Source organism: Sylvia atricapilla, chromosome 3, assembly GCF_009819655.1.
Source record: "Sylvia atricapilla isolate bSylAtr1 chromosome 3, bSylAtr1.pri, whole genome shotgun sequence".
NCBI lineage: Eukaryota > Metazoa > Chordata > Aves > Passeriformes > Sylviidae > Sylvia > Sylvia atricapilla.
In genome coordinates this window covers 3,283,612-3,309,048 of record NC_089142.1, presented here as the reverse complement: position 1 = coordinate 3,309,048, position 25,437 = coordinate 3,283,612, and the positions used below count along the sequence as shown (strand labels likewise).

General features: G+C 51.9%; 4 long non-coding RNA genes across 4 annotated transcripts; 1 reads left to right on the top strand and 3 right to left on the bottom strand.

Moving 5' to 3' along the window:
• The first annotated feature begins 539 nt into the window (after positions 1 to 539).
• Positions 540 to 2,348, top strand: LOC136358694 (uncharacterized). Its single transcript, XR_010743155.1, has 4 exons — positions 540 to 790; positions 870 to 957; positions 1,487 to 1,595; positions 2,103 to 2,348. It is a non-coding gene; the product is annotated as an uncharacterized lncRNA (long non-coding RNA).
• A 2,967-nt stretch (positions 2,349 to 5,315) lies between these two features.
• LOC136358692 (uncharacterized) lies at positions 5,316 to 9,592 on the bottom strand. Its single transcript, XR_010743154.1, has 2 exons — positions 9,556 to 9,592; positions 5,316 to 5,561 (listed from the first exon to the last, which is right to left on the bottom strand). It is a non-coding gene; the product is annotated as an uncharacterized lncRNA (long non-coding RNA).
• LOC136358691 (uncharacterized) lies at positions 7,046 to 8,385 on the bottom strand. Its single transcript, XR_010743153.1, has 3 exons — positions 8,204 to 8,385; positions 7,369 to 7,436; positions 7,046 to 7,088 (listed from the first exon to the last, which is right to left on the bottom strand). It is a non-coding gene; the product is annotated as an uncharacterized lncRNA (long non-coding RNA).
• A 3,819-nt stretch (positions 9,593 to 13,411) lies between the features above and the next one.
• On the bottom strand, positions 13,412 to 14,193 carry LOC136358690 (uncharacterized). The gene is made up of 3 exons (XR_010743152.1): positions 14,009 to 14,193; positions 13,842 to 13,929; positions 13,412 to 13,450 (listed from the first exon to the last, which is right to left on the bottom strand). It is a non-coding gene; the product is annotated as an uncharacterized lncRNA (long non-coding RNA).
• Between the last annotated feature and the right edge of the window lie 11,244 nt (positions 14,194 to 25,437).

The window sequence follows — 25,437 nt, the reverse complement described above, 5'->3', positions numbered from 1 at the left end:
TGCCTGAATGCCTTTTCAGTGATGAGGTTGACTCCAATTTCCAGTCTAACTCTAGGTACAATCAAGACCATTTCCTCAGGTCCTGTCAATTGTTGCCAGGGAGAAGAGACAAACCCCTCAAAATTTCCCCTGCCATCTCATTCCATATTTGGACAGTTTGGAGGGCAATGTTCTGATCATCCCAGCCTTCCATGGCCTTTGCTTCCCCTCTGCTAACTCTAAAATTTTAATTTATTCATCTTCTGACAAACTCCCCAGAAGAGGCTTTTGAGGTGAAATCAGAGGTAAATCTTTCCTCTCACCGTACAAAGCTGAGCATGTTTGTAATATTCAGTCTGATCTTCCACATCCCACCCAGAGTATTCATAGCATCCATAAAATGAGAGGACACAAAGAAGGAAATGTTCTCCTCATTTCTACTCTTCCCAGCCTGTGCCATTGTCCATCCCATCCCTCTCCTGCCCAGCACGTTGTGCCGCGGGTGTCACAAGAGGTGTTGCATGGGGACAACGGTGACATTGATTGCAACAGCCCCACGAGGCCCCTCAGCCTCTGCCCCTGCAGCAGGGAGGGACCAGGGGCAGCCCCAGCACCCCACACACATGGGGCACTCTGGGGCTGGCCCAGGCCACTTGTGCCAGCAGCAATTGGGGCCTGGCCCAGCCCCCAGCACTGCTATAAATCCAGCCTGTTTGGGGCAAGGCAGCATTCCCTGGCCCCAAGGGCATCTGCACTCAGCCATTCCTGCTGGGTTTGCTGCTGCCTGAACAGCCAGACCTTCTCCAGGCAGGTGAGTGTGGGGTCTCCCTCTGCAATCCTGCCCACTCTGGGTTCTGCATGTCCCCATTGCCTTGGTGTCCCCTCTGCAGCCCTGTGAAGACCCAGGAGAGCCACCAGCCATGAAGATCCTGTTCCTGCTCTTCCCTCTCCTCCTGCTCTTGGTCCAGGGTGCTGCAGGTGAGAGGGGAACCAGGGAAATGGGGGAAAGTGTGAACCTGCACGAGGGGGAAGTCAGTGTCTTTGGAAGAGACTGTTTTAATGGGATTTTATCGAAGGTAAGAATTGGATTGTGGTCAAGATGGTTTTTTGAGGGAGTTTCATGATAGACACAAATTCAGGGTGGAGACAGCTCATGGAATGAGAATCCTGGCTTGTTGTGTGGGTCAGGGATGTGGAAAGTGAGGTGTCCCTGCCTGCCAGATGTGCTGGTCCAGGCAGAGGTGGGAATGCAGCTTGGAGCCAGCACAACTCATCCTGAAGCTCATGCTGCTCCTTTCCACTCTCTGCTCCAGTGTGTCCCCAATTTAGGGACACATGGACATTCCAGTGGAGACACCTTGATATTGGAGTTGTGGCTGTGGGGGGTTGGAGCTGAGCCCTTCTCTTGGCCTGAAATTCATGGGGTACATCAGCCAGTCTATATCCTGTTTTCTCTCCCCTATTAATGCTTTAATTGTTGTGTGTGTGTCTTTCCCTGTGGAAACAGAAGATTCAAATTCATGCTGGATACAGAACGGATTCTGCTCTAGCCTTGTTTGCCCCAGCGGTAGCAAAGTTGTGGGAAGATGTACACCAAACCTTGTGTGCTGCAAAAAGTAAGGACAAAATCCTTGGCTGAAGAAATATTTTCCTCCCTTTTCCTCTAAAAGAGCTCTTACAAGTTTGTTTCTTGCCAACGCCTGCTAAATCCTCTCCTGCAATTATGACTGGTGGCTGAGATCCCGGAAGGGAGGGAATAGTCCTTGTGGGTTTGATCTCCCCTCAGTGGTCACAGCTCCAGGTCAGCCACAGAGCCTCCCCACTCTCCCCCCATCCCCAGGGCCTCATTCAGGCTCTGCAGAGGACTCACCAAAGCCTCAACAAAGAGGGAAACATTCCCTGTCCTTTGGACATGATCCAGGTCTTGCTGCACCTGCACAGACCTGGAGCCAGGGCTGCCAGCACTGAGAGAGCCCAGGTCCAGCCTGTCTGCACTAAGGACTGCACCTCACCTGCCCTGAGCCTGACTCTGCTGCACCACACCCTGGGCATTGCAGGGCAGGGGACACAGTGGCCAGGACAAGTTACACCACCTGATGTGATTGTTTCCTTTTTTTCTGCAGAATCAGGGGTTGAGACCCTGAAGTTATCAAGCAGCACATGGCTCTGGCTTCTGTCTCCTGGCCCCATGTCCTGATGTCCCCTCCCCTGGCTGCCTGTGCCGTGCCCAGCTGGGGTGACAGCAGCAGTGGCAGCTGCTCCTGCTGGGTGCTGCTGGGCTGGAGGCCTGTGGTGCCAGCCCCGGTGTCTTTGGGGCAGGGGCTGCTTTTCCCAGCTTGAATAAAGCCCAAGAGCACTTTGGCATTGCAGGGCTGGGCCGTGTGTGCGTGTCCTGCTGCTGGAGGGGTGCTGTGCCTGCTGGCCCTGGGGCTGGCACTGCCTTGGTGGCAGCAGAAGGGCCTGGGGATGGTGCTGGGGCTGAGCAGGGGCTGTGTCCCTGGGGATGCTCCTGCCTGGCCCTGCTCTGGGGACACTGAGCGTGGCAGTGCCTGCTGGGCCGGGCTGTGTGGGGTGCCTGTGCTGGAGCTGCCCTGCACATGCTCCATCTGGGGAAATTGGGATCCTTGTGCTGCTCTTGCTGGTTATGGGTGCCCCTTGTCCCCAACAGCCATGGCTTCGTGTGCATGGCTGTGCTGGGGGCTGTTTCTGCTGGGCATGGCTATGCTGCAAACCCAAACCATCGCAGATGTCCTGGAGTTCTGACCACACTGTGGACTGGGATCTCCATCTGCCTCATCTTCCCTGGGGCTGAGGTCTGCAATTCAATCCCTACTCAGTTTCCTTCCTTCTTCCAGGCCCATAGCACAAACTTCTCTATCAGCTCACAGCCTCCTTCCTTCCCACATCCATTCTAGAGGAGCCTGCTCCTGCAGACAGCCCTCAGGAGACCTTACCATGCCTTCAAGGGAAGCTGGTCTCTGAGGCTGGCTTTTCAGCCTCTCCAGGTGGTGATTTCTCCAAAGGGTCCCTTGGGCTACAACCTGAAAAAGTCCATTAAAATCTCCCAGAAGGGAACAAGCCGGGTGTCTTCTCCTCTCTGCCAGCTCAGACACATTGGTGTTACCACATTCTTCATTTCCAACTGCCAGCATTCTCAGCATTCCTGTGAGTGCAGACCCAGCCCTGCAGAGTCAATTCAGGTGTGCTGGAGCTGTCCCTGGTCCCTCCCTGCTGCAGGGGCAGAGGCTGAGGGGCCTTGTGGGGCTATTGCAATCAATGTCACCGTTGTCCCCATGCAACACCTCTTGTGACACCAATGGAACAGTGGCAACAGGCTTTAAAGCCAGCTGGAAAATCTTTGGGATGGGCTCATGAACTGGTGAACAGGCACCAGCACCAGCCCAGTTCTGATGACAGTCCTTGCTGGGCAGGAGAGGTCTATCTCATGTTTCTAATTTGGCAGCTCCCTCTCTGTGTTTGGCAGAGCAATCTGGTTGCTCCCAAACTGCAGAGCCTGAGTTTCTGGGGATTTGGCAGTGGAACCTGCTGTCAACATTTTTCCCTGCACAACCCTGACATGTAAAGTCACAGTGACAAGGTGACCATTAAGAAAAATATGGGAAAAGCATTCTGCGTCCTCTGCAGAAGCAGAGGACCCAACTGCCCAGATTACTGATGGTATACTGGGAAGGATTTCTGAAGAGAAGTGGAAAAGGTTCCCCTCTGTGCCACAGCAGCAGGTTGGTGCTGGTTTCCAGTGAGCAGGGTCTGTGTGTGTCCCTGGATGTGTCCAACAAACCACAGCTCCACCAGGTCATTGCACAAGGCAGGATGACACAAGGCCCTGGGTTGGGAATCCTTCTCAGAGGTGTCACAAGAGGAAACTGAAGCCTCCTTTTCTCTGATGCTGGGGGAGAAACAGCAAAAGGAACTTTTGTGCTGGACATTTTGAGTACTCAAGTAACTTCAGCCTGTCCTATGTGCTCTCCTCTTGTTCCAGGGACCAGCAGGTACAACAGTAATGAATTAGATGGATTTAAAAAATAGAGAGTTTCAGGGATGCAACAGTGAAACTGTGCTGTGGATATTGAATTTTCCTATAAACAGAATGACAATAAAAGAAGATAGAACTCAAACCTCTTAGGACAGGGTTTTTTTTTTTTTTGCCTCTACTGAGATCACGAGTCACATGTAATTTCTCCTGATGGCTGTGCTACTGAGAGGTACCTCAGTGCCCCCTACCTTCAAGGAATGGCTCCTGCTGCAAGTTTCACAGCTGGGACTGGAGCTGGGACCTTGTGACAAAGCTCTGGCTATTTTAAAGATGAGGTGTTGCCACTGTCACCATGGTTCTTATCCCATGTCTTTCTGAGTCCGCACCACCGTGCATAGCAGCCCTGGTGGAGGGGAGGAGGACAAGGGAGGAAGGGAAATAAATCTTGCTTCACCCTCAGACCCTTCCTTGTGCAGAGATGGAGGCATCAGACATGTTGGAGAGTCTCTGCCAAAGGCTGCTGAGAGGAGGTCCTGAGTGTGTCCCAATCAAGTGCCATAAACATCACGCAACTTCCAGTTGAAACCTTCCCCTGGATGTTGGACATGGGACAGTTGGCAGCTCAGGGACATGGGGAAAGCCCTGGGCTGGGTCTGCTGGCCTGCCCAGCCCCGAGCTGCTGCAGGGACACTGCAACAGCTCCCAGAGCACTGCAGAGCCCAGGTGGCCTCGGTGCAGAGGACTCAGACCCTGCCTGGACTCAGAACAGTCTCAAATGCACCCAGACAACGACAGGGCTGAGAGGGGATTCCCAGGGTGTGCACAGTGAACACACAAACACAGATGTGTAGCTTGAGATTCCCAGTCAGAGCCATGTCCTGCTCCATTTGGGCATATGGGACATCCCTGCAGAGAACCCAGTGAGCTCCGTTCCCACCCAGCAGCAGGATGGTGCCTCCCTGGAGCTCATCCTCACTTGTGCTGGGCATCCCCCTACAAGAAAGGACCATCACCCACCTCAAAGTGAGTGACAGGGAGGCAGGGGCCTGAGAAAAGGATGATACCTGGGTCTGTAAACATCAGGACATGGTTTCTGCTTCAAAGGAGGGAGCATGTGCAGGGCAGCTCCAGCACAGGCACCCCACACAGCCCGGCCCAGCAGGCACTGCCACGCTCAGTGTCCCCAGAGCAGGGCCAGGCAGGAGCATCCCCAGGGACACAGCCCCTGCTCAGCCCCAGCACCATCCCCAGGCCCTTCTGCTGCCACCAAGGCAGTGCCAGCCCCAGGGCCAGCAGGCACAGCACCCCTCCAGCAGCAGGACACGCACACACGGCCCAGCCCTGCAATGCCAAAGTGCTCTTGGGCTTTATTCAAGCTGGGAAAAGCAGCCTCTGCCCCAAAGACACCGGAGCTGGCACCACAGGCCTCCAGCCCAGCAGCACCCAGCAGGAGCAGCTGCCACTGCTGCTGTCACCCCAGCTGGGCACGGCACAGGCAGCCAGGGGAGGGGACATCAGGGCATGGGGCCAGGAGACAGAAGCCAGGGTCATGTGCTGCTTGCCAATTTCAGGGTTTCAACCCCAGATACTGTAGGAAGAAAAGAAACAATCACATCAGCTGGTGTATGTAGGCGAATTCACGGATGGCTGGGACAAGGAATTCTGCTGGCCTATTCTAGAACATGTGGTTTTATTGCAAGGGACATGGGTAAAAGGGCCTTGCCTTCAGCCACCAGCCTTGGCTGAAGCAAAGTCCCAAAGAGAGAGGGAGAAAGAACAGGAGGGTGAGAGCGGAGAGAAGGGAGTGAGAGAGCAAAGTGACAGGGGGAAGAGAGCAAGAGAGAGCAAGAATAGGGGGAAGAGCAAGGGTAAGAGTTAATAGGAGAGGTATCAATAAAAGTTAAGAGCTAAGAGGTAAGAGCAGCGGGAAGTAGAGGAGGAAGAGGTAAGAGAGTTATGAAAGGTAAGAGTTAACAGAGTTAAGAGAGTGAGGTCTTTGTTACAATACATTATATCTCCTTTTGTGATGAATATTCTAATTTACAGTGACCAATAAATACAAGACACAAAATTCTATAGAATCTACATACAGCCTATAAGAACTACTATATTATCATACTGTGTTATATTTTAAACTCTAAAAACTACTCTTTAGACTTCTGTTTTGCTACATTGACCTTTGGATCCCTTAGCCAGCAGAAAGGGTTCTGCTCATTCAAAAGGGATTCTCCTTCAGCTAGCTAGGCCATTGTTTTCAGGTTATTTAGTAACTAAGACTCAGTATCCTACAACTCAAAGTAAGCTTTCATTTCTATTTTGATTATAGGTTTCATATTTTCAGAATCTTTTGCTAAGCAATCATATTTATATCGGTTTCCCCGATTCATCTTCCCCAACAAGTGTAACTTTTCTTGCTCCCCTTTCTCCCTCTTCCCCTGCAATGAAAACAAGCACAGGGAGATAACACCCAGCCTACAGGGGCCAACTCCAGCTGTTATAGACATCAGGAGGAGCATCCTGTGCCTCACACTATTCCAGGTACAGCCTTCTCATTTGGACAACAGAGCTAAGCTCTCTGCATTGACAGTGAGCAAACCTTGTGAGGCTAAAGGAGTGTAGAACTGGTTCACCTGGGGTACTTCAGCCCTACCCAGAGCAGGTCCAAACCCAAAAAGACTTTTCCTTTCTTTCCCTGGCTTTTGCCTCTGAGCATGAACACATGAAGGTGTGAAGTAGGAGCTGGCTTGAAAGACAACAATAACTTTATCTATGACCAGGAGCAAACCATTCCCAGAACTTACGGTTTGCAGCAGTGACTCAGTGTTGAACAAACTCCCACGTATTTATAGGGGAAACGACAGCCCCCCACAGCACAGAATCCTCCTCGTCGGATGCACTTGTCATGTTTCCCTGCTGCCATGGAAAATCAGGCACAGGGAAAGAGTTGAAACAATAATCTGGGAGAAGAGTGTGTGACGACACTTTTCCCTTTTCCCCTCTTACCTGCAGCACTCGAGACCAACAGGAGGAACAAGGGGAAGAGCAGGAACAGGATCCTCATGGCTGAGCTTCTCCCAGGACTTCACGAGATTGCAGAGTGGATACACTAAAGGTTCTGGACATTACAGGACCCAGTAATGTTATAAATTGCAGATGGACTATCACAAGTGGCCTGTTCCAAACAATGGATCTCAGATATGTGCCTTTAGGATTTCCTGGGAGCAGCTGGGGAAGTGTTGGCCTGTTGGGCAATTCACATCAGCTTATTCTGTGTGAATTCTCTACGAATTCTCTATGAATTATCTTAAGAGATATGTGGGAGAAGTAATGCCTGCCTCTTGCACTTGTAGCTAAATCAGAATTCAAAGACTTGTGGAAAACAAGCAGATATTTACCCTTGGAAGCTGTGCTCCCTCAGGCCCTTTCCATCCAACACATCTCTCTTGAGGAGAAATGCATGTTTCTGGTGAGATAGAGCCAAAGGTGAAACAAGACAGATTTTCAAACGCAGTTACCACATGAAAAATATTGCTGTTGCTATTATTCTTACATTTTATTCTTTATTCTGCTCTCCTTCTCCAAGAGACAGTTTGCCTGTCTGGTGGTGCTCGTATAAACACTCAACACAAAGCCAATAGCCAAACTAAACAGAGCTGGGTTCTGGAGTAGAAGGAAATTCATGTCCCTGGGGATTCCCAGCACTTGGTGAGGGAGGTTCCTGCCTATCTCTATGGTCAATAGAACAATAGAATGGTTTGGGATGAAGGCACTCCTTATAGCTACTTTAGTCCAAGCCCCTCCTAAAACCCCCTGAGCAGGTTCAGCTACATCACAGAATCATTATTTGGCCATGGACAAAAAGTCCTTCCATGTTAGTAGAAGCTGGAAAGAATGGAAAATCTCTCAACTGCTGCTTGAATAACATCTCCCAATTTTATCCAGCAGAGTCTCCAGGAAGCCCAGAACAAGAAGCCTTAGGGACCTCCCTCCAGCCTTCCAGACACATTTCCAGTCACAGATAAAGGCAGGAAACCCAGATTTACTTCCAGCATATTTGGGGCTCTGAAAGTGACTGACCCATTAAGAAAACCAGTGCTCTTACGTAAAAAGCTCAAATGGCCTCTAGTGTCCACTTGAGCACCTACAACAGCTTGTAAATAACTCATTGTCAGCAGCTGAAGAGAACTGACTAATGGGCAGCTGTGCTCAAGAGACCCCACAGCCACCTACCTGCTGAGGATCTTGGTGTTGAGGCTGTAACAGGAATGGCTGTGTGCAGATGCCCTTGGGGCCAGGGAATGCTGCCTTGCCCCAAACAGGCTGGATTTATAGCAGTGCTGGGGGCTGGGCCAGGCCCCAATTGCTGCTGGCACAAGTGGCCTGGGCCAGCCCCAGAGTGCCCCATGTGTGTGGGGTGCTGGGGCTGCCCCTGGGCCCTCCCTGCTGCAGGGGCAGAGGCTGAGGGGCCTCGTGGGGCTGTTGCAATCAATGTCACCGTTGTCCCCATGCAACAACTCTTGTGACACCCGCGGCACAACGGGCTGTGGGGCCAGCTGGGAAATCTTTGGGATGGCCACAGAAACTGCTGGGTGCAGAAACCAGAGACACCTTAGACTTGCAGGACCAGCACAGGGATCCCAATTCCTCAGGTGGAGCATGTGCAGGGCAGCTCCAGCACAGGCAGCCCACACAGCCCGGCCCAGCAGGCACTGCCACGCTCAGTGTCCCCAGAGCAGGGCCAGGCAGGAGCATCCCCAGGGACACAGCCCCTGCTCTGCCCCAGCACCATCCCCAGGCCCTTCTGCTGCCACCAAGGCAGTGCCATCCCCAGGGCCAGCAGGCACAGCACCCCTCCAGCAGCAGGACACGCACACACGGCCCAGCCCTGCAATGCCAAAGTGCTCTTGGGCTTTATTCAAGCTGGGAAAAGCAGCCCCTGCCCCAAAGACACCGGGGCTGGCACCACAGGCCTCCAGCCCAGCAGCACCCAGCAGGAGCAGCTGCCACTGCTGCTGTCACCCCAGCTGGGCACGGCACAGGCAGCCAGGGGAGGGGACATCAGGACATGGGGCCAGGAGACAGAAGCCAGGGCCATTTGCTGCTTGCCAGTTTCTGGATTTCAAACCCAGCGACTGTAAGAAGAAAAGAAACAATCACATCAGGTGGTGTAACTTGTGCTGCCACTGTCTCCCCTGGCCTGCAATGCCCAGGGTGTGGTGCAGCAGAGTCAGGCTCAGGGCAGGTGAGGTGCAGTCCTTAGTGCAGACAGGCTGGACCTGGGCTATCTCAGTGCTGGCAGCCCTGGCTCCAGGTCTGTGCAGGTGCAGCAAGACCTGGATCATGTCCTGGGTGCTGCCCAAGGACAGGGAATGTTTCCCTGTTTGGTGGCTTTGGTGATTGGGGAGGCCCTGGCTGTCCTGGGACTGCTGCAGCCCTATTCAGGGTAGATCCAAACTCCTCAAGGACTTGTTCCTTGTCTTTTAGGCCACTTCCTCTAATTCTAAGTTGGAAAGAAATTAGTAAAAGATCCCTCTAGGGGAAAAAGAGGAAGCTCTTTCTTCAGGCAAGAGTCTGGTCCTTACCTTTTGCAGCACACACTGACTGCTGAACATCTTCCAATAGGTTTTGTCTGGGAGCTGCAACCATCAAAGCTACAGAATCCCCCTCTGCGCCTGCATCCAGCTGAACTTCCTGTTTCCATGGAAAAAAGCACACACAGCTGTGAGAGCAATAATCTAGGAGAGCAGGGTGTCCTTGCAGTCCTGCTGGCAAGCAGGGATTCCTCACATCCCACATCCTTGCCTATTTCCCTGGCATCTCTCCATCCCAAAACAGCGTCCAGTTGGAAACTCACTTGAGAAACACCTCAGATTTCAATCCCCTCTTACCTTCTCATCACTCCCACAAACATGGTCACTTCCAGGGACGCTGAATTCCCCCTCGTGCAGGTTCACACTTTCCCCCATTTCCCCTCTTCTCCTCTCACCTGCAGCACCGTGGACCAACAGCAGGAGCAGGGGGAAGAGCAGGAACAGGATCTTCATGGCTGGTGCCTCTCCTGGGTCTTCACAGGGCTGCAGAGGGGACACCAAGGCAGTGGGGACATGCAGGAGCCCAGGTGGGACAGGAGCCTGTGTTGCAGGGCTCTGTGGTTCATCTAACTATAGATGGGCTGCTTCCAAACACAGCTGGTGATGTTTCCTCTAATTTTTCCTAAAAAGAACTATGTGATTTGTGCCACCCTGCCAACCTTAGGAGCATTTTAGTGTGCCTCAGTCTCCTAGATTACGTAACCAGATGCTTTTAAATTATTTTTCTTGTCTATTATGACCTTCCATGGACCTTCCCCTAAAAACAGACTGCAGACCTATAGCCAAATGTTGCCATTTCAACCAAAGAACAGGGGAGTGAAATTTGGAAAAGCCGAGAAAACAGTTGTCACTGAAAGTCCCAGAACTAGAGTGCTTTTACTCCCTCAGACTTCATTAAACACATGCCCCAAACGCCCTGAACAATCCGCTCTGCTTCCCTAGGCTCACGAAAATCCTCCAAGCTCAGCTTGGCAGTGCCCATCCCAAACTCCAGATCATTCCCAGGATTCCCAGAAGGAACAATCCCCACCACCAAGTCATGGAGCAGCTAGAGGGCAGGGAAGTGTCTTGGCACCCAGAAATGGTAACAGAAATCAATGCGTGGGATTCCTGAATGCCTGAACTGATGGGAAATCTCTGTACTGCTGTGGGAAAAGAATCTCTGTACTTTCCAATGGCAAAGTGTCCATTTATGCAACAAGGAAGATTCTGGGACCTTTCTGCAACACCAAGGCACTTTTCCAGACTAATCAATATTTAGGAAAACTTAGTTTCATCTCTCACATGTTATGGCCGCTTAGACTCACATGAAGGCTTTTTTCTCTATCCCAGGAATCTCTGATGAGCAAACATTCCACTTGGATACTTCCAGCAGTTTGTCCTTTGGAGACTCTGCTCTGCTGGGCTTTGAGCTGATACCCAGAGTGGGCAGGATTGCAGAGGGAGACCCCACACTCACCTCCCTGGAGAAGCTCTGGCTGTTCAGGCAGCAGCAAACCCAGCGGGAATGGCTGTGTGCAGATGCCCTTGGGGCCAGGGAATGCTGCCTTGCCCCAAACAGGCTGGATTTATAGCAGTGCTGGGGGCTGGGCCAGGCCCCAATTGCTGCTGGCACAAGTGGCCTGGGCCAGCCCCAGAGTGCCCCATGTGTGTGGGGTGCTGGGGCTGCCCCTGGTCCCTCCCTGCTGCAGGGGCAGAGGCTGAGGGGCCTCGTGGGGCTGTTGCAATCAATGTCACCGTTGTCCCCATGCAACACCTCTTGTGACACCCGCGGCACAACGTGCTGGGCAGGAGAGGGATGGGATGGACAATGGCACAGGCTGGGAAGAGTAGAAATGAGGAGAACATTTTCTTCTTTGTGTCCTCTCATTTTATGGATGCTATGAATACTCTGGGTGGGATGTGGAAGATCAGACTGAATATTACAAACATGCTCAGCTTTGTACGGTGAGAGGAAAGATTTACCTCTGATTTCACCTCAAAAGCCTCTTCTGGGGAGTTTGTCAGAAGATGGTTAAATTGAAATTTTAGAGTTAGCAGATGGGAAGCAAAGGCCATGGAGGGCAGGGATGATCAGAACATTGCCCTCTAAGCTGTCCAAATATGGAATGTTATGGCAGGGGAAATTTTGAGGGGTTTGTCTCTTCTCCCGGGCAACAATTGACAGGACCTGAGGAAATGGTCTTGATTGTACCTAGAGTTAGACTGGAAATCGGAGTCAACCTCATCACTGAAAAGGCATTCAGGCACTGGCAAAGGCTGCCCAGGACAGTGATGGAGTCACCATCCCTGGAAGGATTTAAACTCCTTTTAGATGTGGCATTTGGGGACATGGATCAGTCTTGGATTGGCAGTGCTGGTGGAATGGTTGGACTTGATGGTCTTAGAGGGCTTTCTCAACATTAATGATTTGGCGATTCTCTGGTTCTTTGAAGAGAAAACCTTCAGTGAAACAGGCAGGGGCCCCACACAGACGAGTACATGGACACACACAGCTACTGAACCACTTGGAGAATCAAATCCCTGAGATTTGCTTTGCAGACAGGGAGAGGCCCCTGCCTCTGATGGAGCAGGGCATTGTCACCCAGACTGCCTGAGGCGGGCAGAGAGGAGAAACCAGTCCTTTTTATAACTTTTGGGGATACAAATTCAGATATTTGCAGGCCATGGCAATTTGAAGTAATTTCACAGGTCACCCAGATGAGGAGCTGAACAGTCTCTTCCTCCTGCTCTTGGCTCATGGGATGGAGTTTGGAGCATCACAGCCACAGCAGGGAGGGCTGGAGCAGGACAAGGAGGAGCAGCAGCGACAGTACCTGTGTGTCACTATGGCCATGCCCACTCAAGGGAAACACTGCCCCCAGCACAGCTCTGCACATGAAGCTGGGACTGCTCAAGGGACAAGGGACATCAGGGACTGGCAGGACCAGCACAGGGATCCCAATTCCCCAGATGGAGCATGTGCAGGGCAGCTCCAGCACAGGCACCCCACACAGCCCGGCCCAGCAGGCACTGCCACGCTCAGTGTCCCCAGAGCAGGGCCAGGCAGGAGCATCCCCAGGGACACAGCCCCTGCTCAGCCCCAGCACCATCCCCAGGCCCTTCTGCTGCCACCAAGGCAGTGCCAGCCCCAGGGCCAGCAGGCACAGCACCCCTCCAGCAGCAGGACACGCACACACGGCCCAGCCCTGCAATGCCAAAGTGCTCTTGGGCTTTATTCAAGCTGGGGAAAGCAGCCCCTGCCCCAAAGACACCGGGGCTGGCACCACAGGCCTCCAGCCCAGCAGCACCCAGCAGGAGCAGCTGCCACTGCTGCTGTCACCCCAGCTGGGCACGGCACAGGCAGCCAGGGGAGGGGACATCAGGACATGGGGCCAGGAGACAGAAGCCAGGGCCATGTGCTGCTTGATAACTTCAGGGTCTCACCCCTAGCGACTGTAAGAAGAAAAGGAAACAATCACATCAGGTGGTGTAACTTGTCCTGGCCACTGTGTCCCCTGCCTTGCAATGCCCAGGGTGTGGTGCAGCAGAGTCAGGCTCAGGGCAGGTGAGGTGCAGTCCTTAGTGCAGACAGGCTGGACCTGGGCTATCTCAGGGCTGGCAGCCCTGGCTCCAAAACCCACATGACCTTTTCCCTTCTCTTTTATGCCACTTGGAATAATTATAAAGTAGGAGACATTTTGTCAGGTGTTGGGAAGAAAGACATTTTTAACTCATCCCACTGAGGAAAAAGAAGGAAACTATTTCTTCAGGAAGGAATCTTGTCCTTACCGTCTGCAGCACCATCTGATTGTTGCACATCTTCCAATTTCTCTGGTGGGGTATCGGCAGGGCCCGAATTTGCAGAATCCCCCTTGGCGCTTGCATGTAAAATCATTTCCTGTTTCTATGGACAAAACCATACCCAAAACAATTCAGCTGGTGGATGCCAGAGGGACATCTTTTTGCCCCCAGAAACACCACCATCCATACAACCCCCGAGTCTCTCTGCTGTCCAAGTGCAGGTCAGGAGATTCCCAAACAGGAAGAGCTGGGTGCAGGCTTGGAGCCTGAAACCAAACACACTCCTGACGCACAGAACCAGCCAGGATTCTGTCTCCATGGGCTCTCTGCATCCAAAATCATTGTCCAGTTGGAAACTCACTTGAGAAACCTTCTTTGACATCAGTCCCCTGTTATCTTCTCATCATTTTGACAAATACTGTGATTTCCAGAGACACTGAATTGCCCCTGGTGCGGGTTCACACTTTCCCCCCTTTCCCCGGTTCCCCTCTCACCTGCAGCAGCCTGGACCAAGAGCAGGAGGAGAGGGAAGAGCAGCAACAGGATCTTCATGGCTGGTGGCTCTCCTGGGTCTTCACAGGGCTGCAGAGGGGACACCAAGGCAATGGGGACATGCAGAACCCAGAGTAGACAGGATTGCAGAGGGAGACCCCACACTCACCTCCCTGGAGAAGCTCTGGCTGTTCAGGCAGCAGCAAACCCAGCAGGAATGGCTGTGTGCAGATGCCCTTGGGGCCAGGGAATGCTGCCTTGCCCCAAACAGGCTGGATTTATAGCAGTGCTGGGGGCTGGGCCAGGCCCCAATTGCTGCTGGCACAAGTGGCCTGGGCCAGCCCCAGAGTGCCCCATGTGTGTGGGGTGCTGGGGCTGCCCCTGGTCCCTCCCTGCTGCAGGGGCAGAGGCTGAGGGGCCTCATGGGGCTGTTGCAATCAGTGTCACCGTTGTCCCCATGCAACACCTCTTGTGACACCCGTGGCACAACAGGCTGTGAGGCCAGCTGGGAAATCTTTGGGATGGCCACAGGAACTGCTGGGTGCAGGCACAGGCACCAGGCCAGTCCTGGGGAAGCAAAATCCTTCTTGCCTAGGCCCCCAGGATCACCTCTGCAACGGTTTGGTTTGGAAGGGACCTCAAAGATCATCTCTTTCTACCCCCGGTCATGGGCAGGGACACTCCACGATCCCAAGCTGCTCCAAGCCCTGTAAACCTGGCCTTGGACACTTCCAGGGGTCCAGGGGAGCCACAGCTTCTCTGGGCAGCCTGTGCCTGCTCCTCCCCACCATTCCAGGCAAGAATTTCTTCCCAATATCCCAGTTCACCCTACCCCCTGCCTGTGTGATGCCATTCCCTGTTCTATCCTTTTGCTGTGTCTCTTCTCTGGTTGAATAACCAATTGGCACAGGATGTGCAAAAACTCACAGGGTATGGAAAACAAAGTGGAAAACAATAAGGGGTCTATGCAGCTGTCATTTCAGAGGGATAAGCAGGGCTCTCTCTACTGAATCTTTTGGTTAAATTCGAGCAGCACCAGGATATATGACAAGTTCTGTAAACCAGGTGATCCATCAAAACTGCACCTCCTTCTAATGCCAGTCAAGGTGAAGAAATACAAGCTGGATGCAGCCATCACTTGTGAATCCAGTGTGTTTGATGCCAGCCATATGTCTTGGTTCGGGTAGACAGGTATGTGCCAGGGAAAGCTGGAGTTTCCCTTGGAATAGAGAATGTAAACCACCCTCTCACCTTTTTCTTATTAAAAATTTGCAGTTAGAGGCTCTTCAGGCAATAGATTTTGGCTTGGAAATAACAGTTCTTTACTAGCATGTATAACAAAGCAAACAAAACCAACAACTACAGCATTAATAGCAAAAACAGTACTAAGAACCTCGAGGGCTTTGCTCTACAAAGACCCAGGGCAGTTTTGTCTCGGTGCCAGTGTAGGATCCTCAGAGTACTAAGCGGGAACAGTGGAATGTCCTGGGCTGGTAGCTGGAGTGGCAGGGTGTCCCAGCAGGGCAGGGTGCCCCGGCAGGAGGTGCAGGGTCACACTGTAGCAAGAGGAGCAGTGCCCACAAAAGCGCAACAGTGGGGCAGGGCAGGCCCAGCTCAGCTCCAGCTGCGTGGCAGAAGAGCTCAGAATTTCAGGGCGAGCAGATGATAGTAAATTTACCAGGACTAGACCCCTCCAGCAACAATGAACTCTTCTACCAGCAATCAGCAACGCAGCCATACTCTTTCCCTGAATGCCGAAGAAGAACCGAGACCAGCTGCCTCAGACTCTGTCCTTTACCTGCCCCAAAACTCACATCATCTCTCCCTCCAAGCTTGGGCCACCTCTTTGTTTTGGTTAAGTAGTCTAAAGTAGCCGACACTTAGTCTCCTTGGTAACTTATGGAGAAAAAATTCTTTAGAGTGCAAAAGGGACAAACCTAACCCACAACACCATGCCACTGGGAGAAGTGACAGTCCTTGCTGGGCAGGAGGGTCTGTGCCATGTGCCCAGTTTGGCAGCTGCCACTGCAGGTGTTTGGCAGAGCCATCTGGTCCCCCCAAGTGACAAGGGCTGAGGTGCTGGGGATTTCACAGTGCAACATCTTGGCCTTTTCTCATGCACAGCCGTGAGATGTGAAGCCACAGTGACAAGGTGACAATCATTAAAAATGTGGGAGATGGGCTCTGCATGCTCAGCAGAAGCAGAGGCACCAGCTGCACACATTACATACTGATGATGGGCTTTACTGGGAGGATTTCCAGAGGGGACTCAGAAAACGTTCCCCTCTGTGCCACAGCAGCAGGTTGGTGCTGGTTTCCAGTGAGCAGGGTCTGTGTGTGTCCCTGGATGTGTCCAACAAACCACAGCCCCAACCAGGTCATTGCACAAGGCAGGATGACACAAGGCCCTGGGTTGGGAATCCATCTCAGAGGTGTCACAAGAGGAAACTGAAGCCTCATTTTCTCTGGTGCGAGGGGAGAAACAGCAAAAGGAACTTTTGGGCTGCTGGTGACTCCAGCCTGGCCTCAGAGCTCTCCCCTCCTGCTGCTGCAAAGAGCAGCAGGAAAGATAATAATGAATTGAATGCATTGAGAAATGCAGGATTTACGGGATGCAACAGTGAAACTGTACTGTGGATACTGAGCATTCCATACAGAAATAATTCAGGTGAAAGAAAGGAGAGCAAACCTTCTGGTTCACATATTTATTTTATCTCTATCAAGCTCATGAATCATGTGTTAGTTCTGTGTGTGTACCTGCCACTCTCCATGGTATCTCCCCCATCCTATACCTCCAAGGAATGGCTCCTGCTGCAGATTTTGCTGCTGGGACAGCAGCTGAGACATTGTAACAAAGCTCTGGCCATTTTAGGAATGAGGCTTTGCCACTATGCCCACAGCTCCCAGTCCAGGTCATTCTGGTATGGGAATAGGGTGCTGAGAAAAGGATGATATCTGGGCCTATAAACATCAGGACAATGTTCCTGTTCCCCAGATGGAGCATGTCCAGGGCAGCTCCAGCACAGGCACCCCACACAGCCCGGCCCAGCAGGCACTGCCACGCTCAGTGTCCCCAGAGCAGGGCCAGGCAGGAGCATCCCCAGGGACACAGCCCCTGCTCAGCCCCAGCACCATCCCCAGGCCCTTCTGCTGCCACCAAGGCAGTGCCAGCCCCAGGGCCAGCAGGCACAGCACCCCTCCAGCAGCAGGACACGCACACACGGCCCAGCCCTGCAATGCCAAAGTGCTCTTGGGCTTTATTCAAGCTGGGAAAAGCAGCCCCTGCCCCAAAGACACCGGGGCTGGCACCACAGGCCTCCAGCCCAGCAGCACCCAGCAGGAGCAGCTGCCACTGCTGCTGTCACCCCAGCTGGGCACGGCACAGGCAGCCAGGGGAGGGGACATCAGGGCATGGGGGCAGGAGACATGTGCTTCTAGCTAATTTCTGGATTTCAAACCCAGCGACTGTAAGAAGAAAAGAGACAATCACATCAGGTGGTGTAACTTGTGCTGCCACTGTGTCCCCTGGCCTGCAATGCCCAGGGTGTGGTGCAGCAGAGTCAGGCTCAGGGCAGGTGAGGTGCAGTCCTTAGTGCAGACAGGTTGGACCTGGGCTCTCTCAGTGCTGGCAGCCCTGGCTCCAGGTCTGTGCAGGTGCAGCAAGACCTGGATCATGCCCTCGGTGCTGTCCCAGGACAGGGAGTGTTTCCCTGTTTGGTGGCTTTAATGAGTGGGAAGGCCCTGGCTGTCCTGGGACTGCTGCAGCCTCATTCAAGGCAGCTCCAAACTCCTCAAGGACTTCTCTTTTAGACCACTTACACTAATTCTAAGTTAGAAATAGTTTTTTAACTTATCTCCTTGAGGAAAAAAGAGAAAACTCTTTCTCCAGTCAGGGATCTGGGCTTTACCTTTTGCAGCACACTCGGATTCTTGTACATCTTCCAGCAGGTGTTGTGGGATATTTGCAGCCCCCAAAGCTGCAGAATCCCCTTCGGCGCCTGCATCCAGCTGAACTTCCTGTTTCCATGGAAAAAAAGCACACACAATTGTGACAGCAATGATCTAGGAGAGCAGGTTGTCCTTGCAGTCCTGCTGGGAAGCAGGGATTCCTCACATCCCACATCCCTGCCTATTTCCCTGGCATCTCTCCATCCCCAAACAGTGTCCAGTTGGAAACTCACTTGAGAAACACCTCAGATTTCAATGCCCTGTTACCTTCTCATCACTCCCACAAACACAGTCATTTCCAGGGACACTGAATTCCCCCTCGTGCAGGTTCACACTTTCCCCCATTTCCCCTCTTCTCCTCTCACCTGCAGCACCCTGGACCAACAGCAGGAGCAGGGGGAAGAGCAGGAACAGGATCTTCATGGCTGGTGGCTCTCCTGGGTCTTCACAGGGCTGCAGAGGGGACACCAAGGCAGTGGGGACATGCAGGAGCCCATGTGGGGCAGGAGCCTGTGTTGCAGGGCTCTGTGGTTCATCTAACTATAGATGGGCTGCTTCCAAACACAGCTGGTGATGTTTCCTCTACTTTTTCCTAAAAAGAACTATGTGATTTGTGCCACCCTGCCAACCTTAGAAGCATTTTAGTGTGCCTCAGTCTCCTAGATTGCGTAACCAGATGCTTTTAAATTATTTTTCTTGTCTATTATGATCTTCCATGGACCTTCCCCTAAAAACAGACTGCAGACCTATAGCCAAATGTTGCCATTTCAACCAAAGAACAGGGGAGTGAAATTTGGAAAAGATGAGAAAGCAATTGTCACTGAAAGTTCCAGAACTAGAGTGCATTTACTCCCTCAGACTTCATGAATTAAACACATGCCCCAAACATCCTGAACAATCCCCTCTGCTTCCCTGGGCTCAGGAAAACCCTCCCAGCTCAGCTTGGCAGTGCCCATCCCCAACTCCAGAGCATTCCCAGGATTCCCAGCAAAGACATTCCCCAGCCCCACACTTGCTGGCCGTGGCCCGGGCAGCAGCGACCCAGGGAGCAGCCAGAGGGCAGGGAAGTGTCTTGGTGCCCAGAAATGGGAAGAGAAATCAATGTGTGGAGTTACTGAATGCCTGAAATGATGGGAAATCTCTGTACTGCTGTGGGAAAAGAATCTCCATGCTTTTCTAAGGAAAGTGCACATTTCTCCAGGAAAGAAGATCCTGGGTCCCTCCTGCAGGACCAAGGCATTTTTCCAGACAAATCAATATTTAGGAAAACTGAGTTTAACCTCTCACATGTTCTGGCTTCATAGACTGACATGAAGGCTTTTATTTCTCTCCCAGCCATCTCTGATGGCCAAACATTCCACTTGGATACTTCCAGCAGTTTGTCCTTTTGGAGACTCTGCTCTGCTGGGCTTTGAGCTGAGGCCCTGAGTAGGCAGGATTGCAGAGGGAGACCCCACACTCACCTCCCTGGAGAAGCTCTGGCTGTTCAGGCAGCAGCAAACCCAGCAGGAATGGCTGTGTGCAGATGCCCTTGGGGCCAGGGAATGCTGCCTTGCCCCAAACAGGCTGGATTTATAGCAGTGCTGGGGGCTGGGCCAGGCCCCAATTGCTGCTGGCACAAGTGGCCTGGGCCAGCCCCAGAGTGCCCCATGTGTGTGGGGTGCTGGGGCTGCCCCTGGTCCCTCCCTGCTGCAGGGGCAGAGGCTGAGGGGCCTCGTGGGGCTGTTGCAATCAATGTCACCGTTGTCCCCATGCAACACCTCTTGTGACACCCGCGGGACAACGAGCTGGGCAGGAGAGGGATGGGATGGACAAGGGAGGTGGGTTGATGTTGGGAAGAGTGGAAAGGAGGAAATGGTTTCCATCCTTGTGGTCTCTCATTTTATCAGTTCTAGATTCAGAGTGGGATGTGGAAGATCAGACTGAATATTGCAAATGTGCTCAGCTGTGTACAATGACAGGAAAGGTTTGTTTCTCATTTCACTTCAACATCTGTTTTTGAGAGTTTGGAAATAAGACAGGGAAAATAAAATGTCCTGCACTCTTGAGAAAAAGTGCTTCTTTTTTTCTCCCTCTTGCCCTTTATCTTCCCACTGTGTTCTCTTGGTAACCAGTGAGCTCGTTTTCCACCCCTCCATCAGTCTGGCTCCAGATGTTCTGGGCCAAGGAGCCCCTGGGGTGGGGGAGCAGCACTTCACTGCAGAGGTAAAGGGAGCTTGAGGTAAAGGCCCCAGAGTCAGGACCAGAACAAGAGAACACAGTTGAAGGAAAAGCCATGGTAGGAAGGGATGATCTGAACATCCCTCACCAAGTCCTCCAGTTCTGGAAAGCAATAGCTCTGTAAACATTTTTGGGGTAAGTCTCTTCTTCCAGGTAACAATTGAGAGGATCAGATGAAATGGTGTCAAGTGGCACCAGAGAAGGGTTAGACTGGGTGCCAGGAATAATTTCTTTGCACAAATGGTAGTGATGGTTTGGGACATACTGCCCAGGGCAGTGGTGGAGTCACCATTCCTGGATGGAATTTAAAAGCTCTTTGTGGATGTGGCGCCTTGTGCACATGGTTTAGTGTTGGAGTTTACAGTCCTGGGGTGATGGTTGGACTTGATATTCTTAGAGGTCTTTTTCAACATCAATAATTTTATGTATATTGTAAGCAATGATCAGCCAAATGAAAGTCTGAGAAAGCCACAAGCAAAGGTCAGCAGTGTGAAAAACGAGATTCACTTTTATGTAAATTTTAATAAATAGGTCTAATAAAAGATAAGACAATTTGGAGATAAAAATAGCAAAGTACGGCTGGCCAGGTGACTTGGCATTCAGCCAAGCCCACAACCTGCTATTTCAGAGACTTTCTTTAAATACCCTTTCTATTGTATCATTCTGTTGAATATTCATATTTTTCCATAAACTAGTTTCCATATTCCAGGGACTGTTTTCCATGGCCCCTCCTTGGGTCCGCCTTTTTAGAGCATTTGTGTTTCTTGGCTGTGTCTTCATTATCACCTCCAGATTGGGCCTTGGTCCGTGCTTTCTTCAGATGGGAGATGCTGATAGTTGGTGTATCAACAGCATAGTCTTCTTCACATGTTCACTGGATGTTATCCCAGCCAAACAGACAGTTTAAGCATTTACTATATCACTACTACCACTATGCCTAATTTTCTTTACTAACAGCAGAAATAAAAACTTATATCCTTACCACAAAGTTATTAATCATATAGCACACACCTTGCTAAAAGCCAACTTTACAATAGGCATTTATAACAGCAGTAAGCCCACAATTGGTACTGGGTGAACCTTAGATCCGGCCTCTATCACATCGAATCCTCCCCAGTCCATGAAGTCTGTCTTTGCAGGGTCAGTTTTTATACAGTTTTTTAACTGGAAAGACGGTTGCCTCATCCTTTTGTCCATCTGGTCCTTGTTGCATATTAATTTTTCTTTTCCTCCTGGCTGCCGGTCAGATGAATAGTTTTCCAGGCAAGGATGGACACTTGATTACATTTATGGGAACCAGGCACTGGGATGCACAACCGGGCCGATGTAGATGAGATGTTCATCAGGTGTTGATCACTGGGTCGTTGGCAATCCCATTTTCAGAGGAGACCCATCTCCTTTTGGAGCCACCCCTCCTTCTGTTGTAAATGGGTTTCTTCCTCTGTTCCTGGCAGAGGCTGCACAGTTCCTGAACATCTTTATTTCTTACACGTGAATGATTTTATATCACATTTTACCTTAAAAATGACTTAATCCCACAAAATATATCAAAGGCAGGATTCTTGAGAGGGAAAGTCTTCTGTGAACCAGGCAGGATCCACAGTGGCTCCCATATGTAAGAAATAAAATGCAAGTTTCTAACCTCAGTTAAGTATTGTTACTATAAAGTGTCTTCTCTCAGTTAAATACTGGTTGCCTCCTTATCTAGTACCTATTGAAAGGTCTTCTTCATTAAATACCGTTTACCCCATACCTATTGTTATTGTAATTGCAAACGCACATCCTAAATAATTTCCCTGTTAGATGCTACTTACCTCAGACCCCCTTTGTTTGAAACTGCATTCTTCCCATCAAGTATTGGCCCTTGCCCTGCTGCTCCCTGCACAGCAACTGAGGACACCACCCAGCATTCAAACGAGGAGAACTCCCATAGGCCCTAGCACCCAGTGGAAATGGGATTAATATCTAAAAACCCCATAAGCAAGAGAGCCAGTGCCCAGACTGGACTCCAAAGGACATCAGTGAGCAGAGAAAAGCATCGTGCTACAGCTAAGGCTTCATGTCTTGTCACTTTAAGTTGAAGAGTACCCTCTTCAGAGGACTACCCTAGAATTTCAAACAAGCCAGGGTCATCCAAGTGACTCTCACAAGGATGGAAGACCGAGCTCTGCTCTGCAGGAAAATTGAATGCCTCCTGCCCTGCCTCATCCATCTGGAACAGTGGCAGTGTGGGCAAACCCTTGGGCCCCCACCTAGAGACGATCTTAATAAAGGCATTAAAAAGGAGCTGGTCTCCTTGCCCTATTCATTTCACCACACACCCATGTACATGGATACACACAGGTATGGAAATGTTCAAACCCTAATGCCAGAGGTTTGCTTGCAGACATGGAGAGGACCTGGAGTCTTATGGAGCAGAACATTGCCACCCCAGATTGCTGGAGGTGGGCAGAGAGACCAGAAGATTCGGTTTATTCCATGTGGATAAACAAGTTCAGATATTTCCATGGCAGAAGAGAAATTTTTTCAGAGGTCACTCAACCCAGGAGCTGCGCAGTCTCCTCTGCCTGCTCATACAAGCTGAGTTGGGGCATGGAGCAGCACAGTCAGAGGGAGGGCTGTGGGGCTGGAACCAGGTAAGGAGGAGCAGCAGGGACAGTACCTATGGGTCTTCAAGGACACGCCTATTCAAAGGACACTGCTCCCAGCACAGCTCTGCACATGAGGCCATGGCTCTCAGGGACAAGGGACATCTGGGACTGGCAGGATAAGCACAGGGATCCCAATTCCCAAGGTGGAGCATGTGCAGGGCAGCTCCAGCACAGGCACCCCACACAGCCCGGCCCAGCAGGCACTGCCACACTCAGTGTCCCCAGAGCAGGGCCAGGCAGGAGCATCCCCAGGGACACAGCCCCTGCTCAGCCCCAGCACCATCCCCAGGCCCTTCTGCTGCCACCAAGGCAGTGCCAGCCCCAGGGCCAGCAGGCACAGCACCCCTCCAGCAGCAGGACACGCACACACGGCCCAGCCCTGCAATGCCAAAGTGCTCTTGGGCTTTATTCAAGCTGGGAAAAGCAGCCCCTGCCCCAAAGACACCGGGGCTGGCACCACAGGCCTCCAGCCCAGCAGCACCCAGCAGGAGCAGCTGCCACTGCTGCTGTCACCCCAGCTGGGCACGGCACAGGCAGCCAGGGGAGGGGACATCAGGGCATGGGGCCAGGAGACAGAAGCGAGGGGCATGTGCTGCTTGATAACTTCAGGGTCTCACCCCCAGCGACTGTAAGAAGAAAAGAAACAATTACATCAGGTGGTGTAACTTGTCCTGCCACTGTGTCCCCTGCCCTGCAATGCCCAGGGTGTGGTGCAGCAGAGTCAGGCTCAGGGCAGGTGAGGTGCAGTCCTTAGTGCAGACAGGTTGGATCTGGGATAGCTCAGTGCTGGCAGCCCTGGCTCCAGGTCTGTGCAGGTGCAGCAGGACCTGGATCATGGTCTGGGGGCTGCCCAATGACAGAGAATGTTTCCCTCTTTGATGGTTTTGGTGGCTGGGGAGGCCCTGGCTGTCCTGGGACTGCTGCAGCCTCACTCAGGGCAGTTCCAAACCCTTAAATACTTTCCCTTTCTTTTTGGCACCCTTCACAAAGCATAAATGCAGAAGAGTATTTTCAGGTGTTGGCAAGAAAGAAACTTGTAACAGATCTTTCTGGGGAAAAAGAAGGAAACTGCCCAGTAAGGATTCCAGAGGTTACCCTTTGCAGCAGACGGTTTGTCCTGTACATCTTCCAATAGTCCTTGCAGGGGGAATGCATCTCCCCGAAGAACAGTATCCTCTCCGGATTTTGCATCCAATTACACTTCCTATTTCCACGGGGAAAGACACACACGGAACAATTAAAGCAATAATGTGAGAGGGCAGGGTGTGGTTATAGAAAGGCAGATGCTACTTGTCCATTTCAGGCCAAGAGAAGAGCTCAGCTCCAACCCTCCACAGCCACATCCCATTTGCAAGGTGTCTCCCCTGGAAGGTCCCTGTGCCCCTAAATTTGGGACACATCAGAGCAGAGCATGGAAAGGAGCAGCGTGAGGTTGAGGACGAGCTGTGCTGGCTCCCAGCTGCATTCCCACCTCTGCCTGGACCAGCACAGCTGGCAGGCAGGGACTTCTCACTCCTCACACTCAAAGGGAAAAAAAAAAAAAAAAAAAAAAAGAAAAAAAAAAAAAAAAAAGGTCACACAGATTTTTGATGCAAAGTCCTTGTCCAGCCCTTGCAGGGGTCATCCCTTAAGGTGATGAGGATTTGGGACACTCCGTGGATGAACCACTCGATAAGAAATGTCACCTTTGTGGCCCAGGAAACACCCCCATCCAAACAGCCCCTGGGGATCTCTGCCATCCCTGTGCAGGGCAAAACATCCAGAGGAGCCTGAACAGGAACAGCTGGGTGCAGGCTTGGAGCCTGAAACCAAACACACTCCTGACCCAAAAAACAAGCCAGGATTCTGTCTACATGGGCTCTCTGCACCCCAAATTATTGTCTAGCTGGAAACCCGCTCAAGAAACCCCTTTGGCTGATATCTCCTGTTACCTTTTTATTGCTCCCACAAACACAGTCACTTCCAGAGACACTGAATTCCCCCTGGTGCAGGTTCACACTTTCCCCCATTTCCCTGGTTCCCCTCTCACCTGCAGCACCCTGGACCAACAACAGGAGCAGGGAGAAGACCAGGAAGAGGATCTTCATGACTGGTGGCTCTCCTGGGTCTTCACAGGGCTGCAGAGGGGACACCAAGGCAATGGGGACATGCAGGAACCCAGAGTGGGCAGGATTGCAGAGGGAGACCCCACACTCACCTGCCTGGAGAAGCTCTGGCTGTTCAGGCAGCAGCAAACCCAGCAGGAATGGCTGTGTGCAGATGCCCTTGGGGCCAGGGAATGCTGCCTTGCCTCAAACAGGCTGGATTTATAGCAGTGCTGGGGGCTGGGCCAGGCCCCAATTGCTGCTGGCACAAGTGGCCTGGGCCAGCCCCAGAGTGCCCCATGTGTGTGGGGTGCTGGGGCTGCCCCTGGTCCCTCCCTGCTGCAGGGGCAGAGGCTGAGGGGCCTCGTGGGGCTGTTGCAATCAATGTCACCGTTGTCCCCATGCAACACCTCTTGTGACAGCCACGGCACAACGGGCTGGGCAGGAGAGGGATGGGATGGACAAGGGAGGTGGGTTGATGTTGGGAAGAGTGGAAATGAGGAAATGGTTTCCATCCTTGTGGTCTCTCATTTTATCAGTTCTAGATTGAGAGTGGGATGTGGAAGATCAGAGTGAATATTGCAAATGTGCTCAGCTGTGTGTGGTGAGAGGAAAGGTTTACTTCTCATTTCACTTCAACATCTGTTTTTGAGAGTTTGGAAATAAGACAGGGAAAATAAAATGTCCTGCACTCT